Source organism: Polypterus senegalus, chromosome 8 (assembly GCF_016835505.1).
Source record: "Polypterus senegalus isolate Bchr_013 chromosome 8, ASM1683550v1, whole genome shotgun sequence".
NCBI classification, from domain to species: domain Eukaryota; kingdom Metazoa; phylum Chordata; class Cladistia; order Polypteriformes; family Polypteridae; genus Polypterus; species Polypterus senegalus.
In genome coordinates, this window is record NC_053161.1 from 157,137,975 (window position 1) to 157,148,215 (window position 10,241).

The following is a 10,241-nucleotide window of genomic DNA, read 5'->3' on the forward strand; positions in this document are numbered from 1 at the left end:
TCAAATTAAACAATGCAATATTAGTTAATGAGGCTTCTTTTTGCACAGAGCCATGACTGGAGTTTATTGTTTATTTGCACAGCGGAGCCTGTGAGACGGGCGGGTAAAGTGGCACAGATAAGCGGCAATAGCAAAGCAGCAGAAAGAATGGCAGGAGGAGGTAGCAGGATTTGGAGGTACCAACATACAGCCACAAACAAGTAATGCTGAGTATTACAGGCGTGATCACCCCAGGGCCACAAGCCAGGTGGGTGTGAACATCAGATTAGTTCTTAGTCATAAAGCACAATAAAATGAATTGAGAGCAGACCAGCCAAGCAACTATAATCAAGGAGGCAGGTCATCCCAGGCTCCTAGATCACCAAGTACAAAGAAATGTTTATAGGTCTCGTCCCATGATGCACAGATTCAGTTGTTCCCAGTCAAGGTAAAGTCCGTAAGCTGCATCGACGAACTATACGTACAATAAAGAAATAAAACAAGTGTAAAAAAGTGCAGGATTGACGCAAATTTTATGAAAAGTGTTGTTAACAGGGAGGAGCGGCAGCAGCATGCATGCGCCAGCGTCCTCTCCTCTGTTACTCTTACTTAATCAATGCTGCCCGCTTGGGTTTGTTTGCAAACTCTTGAAACCTCAACCTTCCAGGAGGGGAGGTGGTCTTGCGATATTATAGAATGGCAACTTTAAAGTGGCTCTGCCCTTGCTGCTAAATGCTTCTTTTGAATCAGTGGCTATAACAATTAATGGTTCTACAATACTATGTATCGACCACCCAAGTTTAGTTGAATTTTCTACCTTATTAACTTTGTTGTGTGCTCTCTCTCCTAATGTTATTGTGCTGGGTGACTTTACCATTCATGTGGATAATATTAACTGTCTACTTACAAAGGATATTATGTCTTGCGTTGACAGTTTTGGTATACAAGAATTTCTTAATATCCCAACTCACTCCAGAGGCCACACTCTTGATCTTGTATGCTGCTCTGGTGTTGCAACAAATGATTGTAATGCATTGGATTTCTTCACATCTGATCATATTAGTTTTATTTAGATAGATTGATAGATAGATAGATAGATAGATAGATAGATAGATAGATAGATAGATAGATAGATACTTTATTAATCCCAAGGGGAAATTCACAAGAAATTAAAAAAAATAAAATCAGGGGAGAGCGCGAACGCAGTCCCCCACTACCACAAATTATGCAGTCGAGTTTCCCGCATTTGGGGAAATCGTAGGGGTCAGCACACCCGGAGTGCAATGGATGAGCCTCGCCCTGGGAGAACCACCTTAGTGATCATGGTATCTCCCCTGCCAGGTAAGTATTTAGTGTTGATCTGTCATTGTTCAAACTTAAATCACAATGCTATATGTGTTATTGTAATATTAAAAGTATCTCTGCTTTAACTACAGCAATTGATAACCTTACCTGCTGGATTAAGTAAATATTCATTGATCAATTGGTTACTTACTACAGTGATGGACTTCAAAGCCTTTTGGACACATTTGCACCTCTTAAAATCATGGGTTGTTTTCTTTGCACACTCTGCTCCTTAGTTCACTTCCAAACTTCAGCAGCTTAAAGTGAATATCCATCGCTTAGAACGTCTCTACAGACAAATTGGACTCGATGTGCACAAAGAAGTGTATCATGAGCACATTCACCTGTGCAAAGAGGCTTCATCTGTGGCTAAACCTGTTTATTCAGACATTTTAAAGTTCTTCTGAACTGTAGCTGTGATATCTTTCACTTGGATGTTATAGATTGTATTGAGTAAGTAAAGCAAAAGAAACGGGAATATTTTGAAGGGGGTGATTCTTTTCTATACCCATTGTGTATTCACTAAAACTGCTTTCCTTTTACTGGTACAAATTAAAAAAAAAAGCAATCAAATCTCAATTGATTTATGTGCATGTTGTTGTATGAACCCCCCGAATGAATGTGCACACTTGTGTGACTAAGAAAACAGGCAGTGTGGTGGAGGCTTTGGTCTTTTGACCCCGAGGCTATGGTTTCAAATCCCACTACTGACACTGTGTGACTCTGAGCAAGTCACTTCACCCACTTGTGTTCCAGTTGGAACAAGAAAAGAAATGTAACCGGTCATATCTCAAATGTTGTAAGTCACTCTGGATGAAAGTATCGGCCAAATAAATTAATGTAAGACGCCCCTCAATGCATAAACATTCACTTCACCGCTTTCTTGTTTTTGATGTTAACAAAGTTAAACAAGAATGCATTCTTGCCATTTATATAGTGAATTCTACCATCTAAGGATAGTTTAGTATGTTTTTTAGGTGGAGATAACACACTGGTTCATATGTAAAGTGGCAATGAATGGGAAGTTTATAAGAATATCTATTAATGTGTACAAACATTTTATAAAGCATGTGTTGGAACTTTTAGGAAAGAATTGTACAGTATGTTCAAATTTATTACTGTGAGTGTTTTTATAAATGAGGCCAAAGGCGTTGCAGATGTGTCCTTCTCATGCAGGCCTCATCTTTTTGGGATCTAGATGCCTTTTAATGCGCTTTCTTATAACATTACTAGATCCAGTTGTTAGTCATTTATGCTTTTTTTTTTTTTAACAAGCAAAGTGCTTTTGTTATTTTGTAAACAAAAATAAAAGCTATGCTGACTACATAGGGTGGCTGCAGTTTTGAAAGTAAATGGGAAAGTACAAACTAACCAAGGGCTACCAGGAGGCCAGTATGAAAAACCAGGAGCATGGCAAGAGAGAGGATACACACACAAGATTTTGTACCCAGGGATCCAAATTAAGTACAAAAGGTAAAAGTGCAGACTTTTTAAGTTGTATCCACACAAACTTGAACAAATCAGGAAGTGCTGACCTTTCACGCCAGTCCGTTAATGACATTACACCTTGCACACTCCAGGCTGTCATACCAAACAACAGCAAGCAATTCTCAAAACAACTGTTTCAAATATGATTTAAATATAACAATGTTAAAAATGCATCAAACTGAGAGATGAATGGGAACACAGGATAACTTGCCCTCTAAAATCCCCAGATGTGAGACAAGTCCACGCCCAGGGCCGGAAATAAAATACAAAGAGTAGATGACAAAGTAGAACATCATAAAGAATTCAAAAATGTTGGTGCAGTACACATGCAGAGCAGATTAGAGATAATGGAAACACAAAAATTAAAAATTCTCAAAAAAAGGATAGAAAAGATCGCATTAGCACAAACTAACGGAAATTATTACTCGGTAAAAATAACAGAACAGCAAAAATAGATTGAATATATTGTTCGGATTTAAACTTTAAGTTGGAGACTTGTAGATCGTGTAATTTGTGTTGCCAGCTAGCTAAGCGGAGGTAAGGTACTCCCTGGGGCTGGTGAATGAGTGAGAAGGGCCCCGTCCCCTTCCCCTCGGCCCACTGCGTCGCTCTTGGATTTGCTCAAATAAATCAGCAACGCAAGCAAACTATGATACTTAGCGTGATGGGAAAGGTCGCAAAATCAACCGGAACATTGAAGCAAATTACAGAAAAAAACAAACTGATCTAAGTATGTGAAGTAGTTCTCTCTTGTAAAGCAGACAGACAGACAGACAGATGTTGGATTTTATATAGATACTAGCAAAATAGCAAAAATAGCAAATATTTGCAGCGGAGAAGTAGTGTGTTAAAGAAGTTATGAAAAAGAAAAGGAAACATTTTAAAAATAACGTAACATGATTGTCAATGTAATTGTTTTGTCACTGTTACGACTGTTGCTGTCATCAAGGATTTGATTATCATTATTTCTTTCAATCAGGTTTGTATTTGGAGGATGTGTTGTGTTCAAGTTACATTCCGTGTTTGTCAACCGTTGTAAAGATAACAGGTTTCATTCATCGAAGTGTTCACTACCCAAATCGGTACTCGTGAATCTAAGATGTTTAACAGGCATTCCTGGTATTAACTTGTGGATTTGCCTGCGAATACTTAGCGGCAGCATGTCTATTAACTTGTGGATTTGCCTGAGAGTATTTAGCCACAGTGTCTCTATGAACTTGTGGATTTTTCTGCGAGTATTTGGTGGCAGCATCATGAAGTTGTTTTCGTCTAGCTGCATCAGAAAATGTACCACGATGTCTGACACGCCTTCTTTTTACTGTTTTCTCAAAGCTTGGATTGCTGCTGTCATAATCGGTTTGAGTTTCATGGTTTGTTTCAATTACGACAGTATTTGCAGGACTTGTGCTGAAGTGACATTCGGCATCTGTCAAGCGTTGTAAGCATACAACTGGCTTCATCGATAACTTCGCATACAGCTTATGAGAGTTGAAACATTCATAAACATCAAAGTGTCCACTACTCAAATCATCACCTGTGAATCTAAGATGTTTAAAAGTCATTGGCGGTTCTCCAAAGGTGTAAAATATTTGGCCATTTCAGTGAAGGACTTAAGCATTTCACTCTTCTAGTAGTCCTGTGTAGTATAATTATCTCCTGTACCGTCATCAGTCCACACCTTGAACCTGTCCCAGTCATTCAATACATAAGACACAATGTTCCTCTGGATATCAAGAGTGAGCCTGATATGGCCGTGCAATATGTAACAAAGAGAATGGAAAAGGCAGGTGCCATCTCTGGGCTTGGAAACCACTTGGTAAGTGACAGTTCTTTGATCGATGGTGATCACCTCAATAGACCTGTTAATGGGGATACGGTTGGAACGATAAAGGAAATGGGTACCTGAACAATGTAAACTAAGTCTAAAATACCTACACAATAACTATAATCGTAATAAACGAACATTAAAACAGCGGAGAAGCCGTGGATTAAATAAAAAGGCTGTAGTTATCAGCAGGGAGACGTGAATCCCGTGGCGAAGCAAGGAAGGGAATGAAGAGACCGGAGCAATGGATTGCCTTATATAGGCAGGCAGCCAACAACGTGGGAGGCGTGGGGATGGGGGATGCAACATCGCAAGGAAATGGGTACCTGAACAGTAAACTAAGTCTAAAATACCTACACAATAACTATAATCGTAATAAATGAACAATAAAACAGCAGAGAAGCCATGGATTAAATAAAAAGGCTGCAGTTATCAGCAGGGAGACGTGAATACTGTGGCAAAGCAAAGAAGGGAATGAAGAGGCCGGAGCGACGGACGGCCTTATATGGGCAGGCAGCCAACTACGTGGGAGGCGTGGTGATGGAGGACGCAATGCTGCCTCACACGGTGACCGACCTGCAGGCTATGGACGTATATATGTACATAAGTAGGATTCAATTATGACCATTACACGTAGAATTTCAAAATGAAACCTGCTTAACTTTTATAAGTAACCTGTAAGGAATGAGCCTGCCAAATTTCGGCCTTCTACCTACACTTAAAGTTGGAGAATTAGTGATGAGTGAGTGAGTGAGTCAGTGAGGGCTTTGCCTTTTATTAGTATAGATATGCACAAAAGAGTATCCTTTAGCACTCTATTTCTCTCATCTGATTATTTCTGCCTCAGTTACTTAATCCATATCTACAGGTTCAAGTATGTCCTGCATTTCTTTTTAGAAAAGGAACACATTCCCAGGGAGCAAGAGCCCCCTGACTTGTTTCCAGTCAGTAACCCTACAAAATGAAGGTACTGGCTCTCTTGTCTCTGTCCAGCTGGCATTGCTAACCCAGATGCTAACTTTTTTTTTTTTTGCTCTTGACTGCTTGTCTTTGAGGAGTCTCAGCATAGGAACCCTAATGCAAATACACATCTGTGACTGGTCCATAAAGAGTGTGTTTCTTATGTGCTCGGCATCATGGGTGCTAGAGTGTGAGAGCACCAGGGAAATGAAAGAGTGAGCGTCTAGAAGGCTGAGTACAAGTAAAGTTTTTTTTTTTCTTTCTATCGTAAAGTCTACCATCTGTGTCTTTGGTATAAAACATACAAATCATAGAATTCTAAGTTGGTGCAGAAACAGAACAGATTTGTTTCCGTTTTTTGGCCTTTCTGCTCATCTTTTTAATTAGCACCATCTTGCTGATTTAGTCGACTGCCCCTTCTTCATGGCTATAATGAAGACTTCATGAATATTTGGTTCAAACCTTGGTTTGTCCCTGATCAGAATTCTTTTAACATGTATTAACATTTTAATGTGTTTCTAGTCTGAATTTATGAATTTTTTTTTTTTTTTTTAGTTGGCTATTTTGACTTTTTGTCACCATTTGTCACTGACTCTCAGATCCTTATTTTTATCCGTGAGAACCACATTACTATCCATTCTGATCAGTTCTCAGGTAGTAGATATTCAGGTCATTGTTCCTGCATGTTAAGAACCTGGCGACTGTTGTGCCAGGTATATACCATTCTTTAAATTTATTTCACATTTGAATCTGTATGATTCATTGATTAATGCTTGTTTTTCTCTCCTGTGCACCTCAATAACAAGTCCCAGCAAAACCTTGAGGTACGGTGACTCATTGGTGGGTTATCTGCCAGTTTCACTTTTAGTTCACATGTTTGCTCTATTTTTGCCTTGGCTGTACTTGTACACCTGCCAGTATAGAAATTCCCAGCTTCGCTATGAAGCAGACAGGAGACTGGGTTATGGTCTGAGGTTGTTGAAAGGGTCTGGTAGAAGCCAAAAACTTCTGCTGGGAATACAGAAGGTGACTGAGAAGTTAAACCTCTGAGCGAACGACAGAGAATCAAAGTTACAAGGAGTGATACAGTGTGAAAATAAAGTGGTAGGATGGAAGATTAAGAGACATGTCCTTCATCCATCAAAGCATTCTCGTATTGGTTTCACTAGACTATGGGATACAGTCAAACCAACAAGTATTTGGACAGTGACACAATTTTCATAATTTTGGCTCTGTACACCGCCACAATGGATTTTAAATGAAGCAATCAAGATGTGATTGACATGTAGACTATCCGCTTTAACTTAAGGAGTTTACCAAAAATATTGTATGAGCCATTGAGGAATGAAAGGTTTTTGGACATTTAATTGCCAAGCTGTTCCATAGCCAAGCGTGATCAGGTCCCTCATTATTTCATTAACTGCTAAGCAGGTTAAAGGTCTGGAGTTGATTCCAAGAATGGAATTTACATTTGGATGCTGTCTCTGTGAACTCTCATTATGACATCCAAAGAGCCATCCATGCAAGTAAAAACGGGCCAAGCATTAGGCAGAGAGAACAAAACAAACCCTTTAGTGAGCCAGCAGAAACACCAGGAGTGGTCAAATCAACCATTGATTTAAGAAGGAACACATTGGTGAACTCGACAACACCAGAAGGTCTTGAAAACCACAGAAGACAACTGTGCTGGATGATTGCAGAAATCAGTCCTCACTGAAGAGGAACACCTTAATGACATTTAGTCAAACCAAGAACACTCTCTGGGAGGTAGACCTATCATTGTCAGTCTACAATCAAGAGAAGACTTCATGAAAGCAAGGACAGAGGGTTTACCACAAGGTGCCAACCACTAGGAAACCTCAAGCATAAGCAGGACGATTAGACTTTGATGGAAAATATTTTTTATGTGAATTTCCCCTTGGGATTAATAAAGTATCTATCTATCTATCTATTGTCAGGGATGCCAGGGGCAACGACCCGGCCGGGACGCCGTGAGGGACCGGATGTGGGTCTGCAACCACCCTGGAACACGTGGGGGCCGCCGCCCTGGTTGCTTTGGGTGCCACGGGTTGAGGGCATGGAAGCCTCACCCTGCAGGGGCCCGTGGTCACCACCAGGAGGCGCCCCAATGCCTTGGGGACCTGTTACCTCAGCACTTCCGCCACACCCGGAAGTGCTGGGGGGAAGATTAAAAAGGACACCCGGTGAGCTGGGGGCCTCATGTATAACGCCGTGCGTAGAACTCGCACTATAACATGGCGTAAGCACAAAAGCCGAAATGTGTTTACGCACAGAAAAATCCAGATGCAGGAATCTGTGCGTACTCCAACTTCCACGTCCTTCCGTTACATAAATCCCGATCAGCGTGAAAACTAACGATCGTGCACGCGCATTATGTAACGCCCCAAATCCTCCCAGAATTACGCCTATTTGAATATGCAAATCAATATAAATCGCCCTTAAGCGCAGCCTTCTGTGAAAAGACAATGGGAAAAGAACGGGGAAAATATAAGAATTTCAGCGAATACCAAGTGGAGGCAAAGGAAAAACATACTATTTGTTCAAATAAGCCGTGGTATAATCAACAAAAGGAAGTTGATCGAGTGACATAGCGTGTTGGAGAAACTTGAAAGCTCACATTCACAAAATCGCACAGTGCCGGAAATAAAAAAGAAGTCACATATCAAAGTTGCCGTGAAAAACCGAGTTGTAGCCCACTGTCTGAGTGTCATATGAAAGTTTATTAGGGTACAAAGAAAAAAGGCACGGTGGGGAAAAAGCATGAAATGTCAACTTTAATCTCGAATTTTCCACTTTAATCACGTAGTTTATTTTGTCATTTAGTAGAACATTATAAACTTCATCTTAAAATCGTTTAATTAACCAGTTTCTCAAATCACATCGTAATTAAAGTAGCACGTTAAATGCTTTGTTTTGTATTTGATCTTCTACTCGTATGTGATCTATGTGTGTGAATCACTACTTGCTTCTTAAACTGGCTCTCTTCCTCCAACTGGACACAGAGTCCATTACATTACCACACAGAGTGATATTACAGCTCTCTGAATAACTAAAATACTGAGATGTATACGTGATGTCATTTTCATGATGATAGGAGCTAAAGCACATTATTAAACATGTGTTTCATGAGCCTCGTGCTCATGACAAGCATTTATCTTTTGTCGAAATTTGTCGCTGCGTTTTTAGCTGTGTTGTCATTTTCTCTTTCTGTTTTATATTCAATATATATTGGCGTGCGCCCAAGAGTCCTTGCTTTTCTTTCCCCAAGTAACCGATCGCCATACAATCAGCTCTGTAATAGACGTTAAGCCATCTGTAAGCTTAGCGCCGATTCTTCAAAGCGTTTAAAGAACATTGAAATATCTTCGTAGTACATGTTTAATTATTCTATCCTTCACGACACTCCCAGTGAAGAATATAGATTATTTAAATGAAGTTAAAGTTTTATCTGTATAATTTAACAAATATATTTTGCTGCATTTCACCTTAAAAATGATATCGTCATCATATGTAAATACGCGCTTTATAAAGTGGCTCAGGTTGTGAGATATTATAACTGTAGTGCAAGTTTACAGTGAGGTGATTGTACTTATAAGTACAAACCGTTCTACAAGGAGCAATTGATTGAGTGCATTTAAAGTTCTTGGGATTAAACTGTTTCTGAACCGCAAGGTCCGTACAGGAAAGGCTTTAAAACATTTTGCAGTGGCTGAGACAGCGTGTCCTTAAATCTGTATACCGATAATTCTCTTTCCGATCAGCTGCTGCTGTGATTCACACTCAGATACAGTGATATAAATACTCTGAGTGGTGCAGTGAGAGAAATATGGAAAAAGATGATCCGCTGTGGCAACTCCTAACGGGAGCAGCTGAAAGAAGAAGAAGAAGAAGTAAGAGTAACAACGCTAAAGCAGTTATGGTATTTGGAATACTATGGCTGTTCCCTGGACCATTATATTGTTACGAGTTAATTACAATCAGATGCATTACACTAATAAACAATATGCGGTTAGTTTCTGTGTATTTATAAAGCCGCGTCATGAAAATAAAGAGTAATCACACAAGAACAGTACCATTGCTTTGACGCTGGGTGCCGCCAGTTTGCAAAACCGAGTGGAGAACTTGCGTACGACAAGGCATGAGGTACCGTGGAAAAGTGCGTGGCTTTACGCCAAGTGTAGGTTTTATACATCGCGATTTGAACGTGGAAAAGTTCTTACGCAACATTTCTGTGCGTACGCACCGTTTATACATGAGGCCCCTGGAGTTCATCCGGGACATGAATAAAAGGGGCCGTCTCCCAACAGTCGAGGCTGGAGTCGGGTGGAAGAACGACGAGGCACGAGAGGAGATTGGAAGCGGCCCGGAGAAAAAGGCATTAAGTGGCCAGGACTGTGTGTAGGGTTTGTGTTTGTGCACGGACTGTGTCTTGGTAACATTTAACTTGTAAATATTTGTGAAAAATAAACGTGTGGTGGTGGAAATCAACATTTCCGCCTGTCTGTGTCCGGGCCTGGTTCACACTATCTATTGTGGCAGTAGAGGTTCCGACCCACCTCTTGAACCCTCAGGTACCACTCCAGACAACAGGTAAAAGTCCCAGGTTCTTTTATTTTCCTTTTAT

The 10,241-nt window shown here is 40.3% G+C and overlaps 1 non-coding gene across 1 annotated transcript; it reads right to left on the minus strand.

Annotated features, from left to right (window-relative positions):
- Positions 1 to 1,164: 1,164 nt before the first annotated feature.
- On the minus strand, positions 1,165 to 1,328 carry LOC120534796. The gene has a single exon (XR_005634803.1). It is a non-coding gene; the product is annotated as a U1 spliceosomal RNA (small nuclear RNA).
- Between the last annotated feature and the right edge of the window lie 8,913 nt (positions 1,329 to 10,241).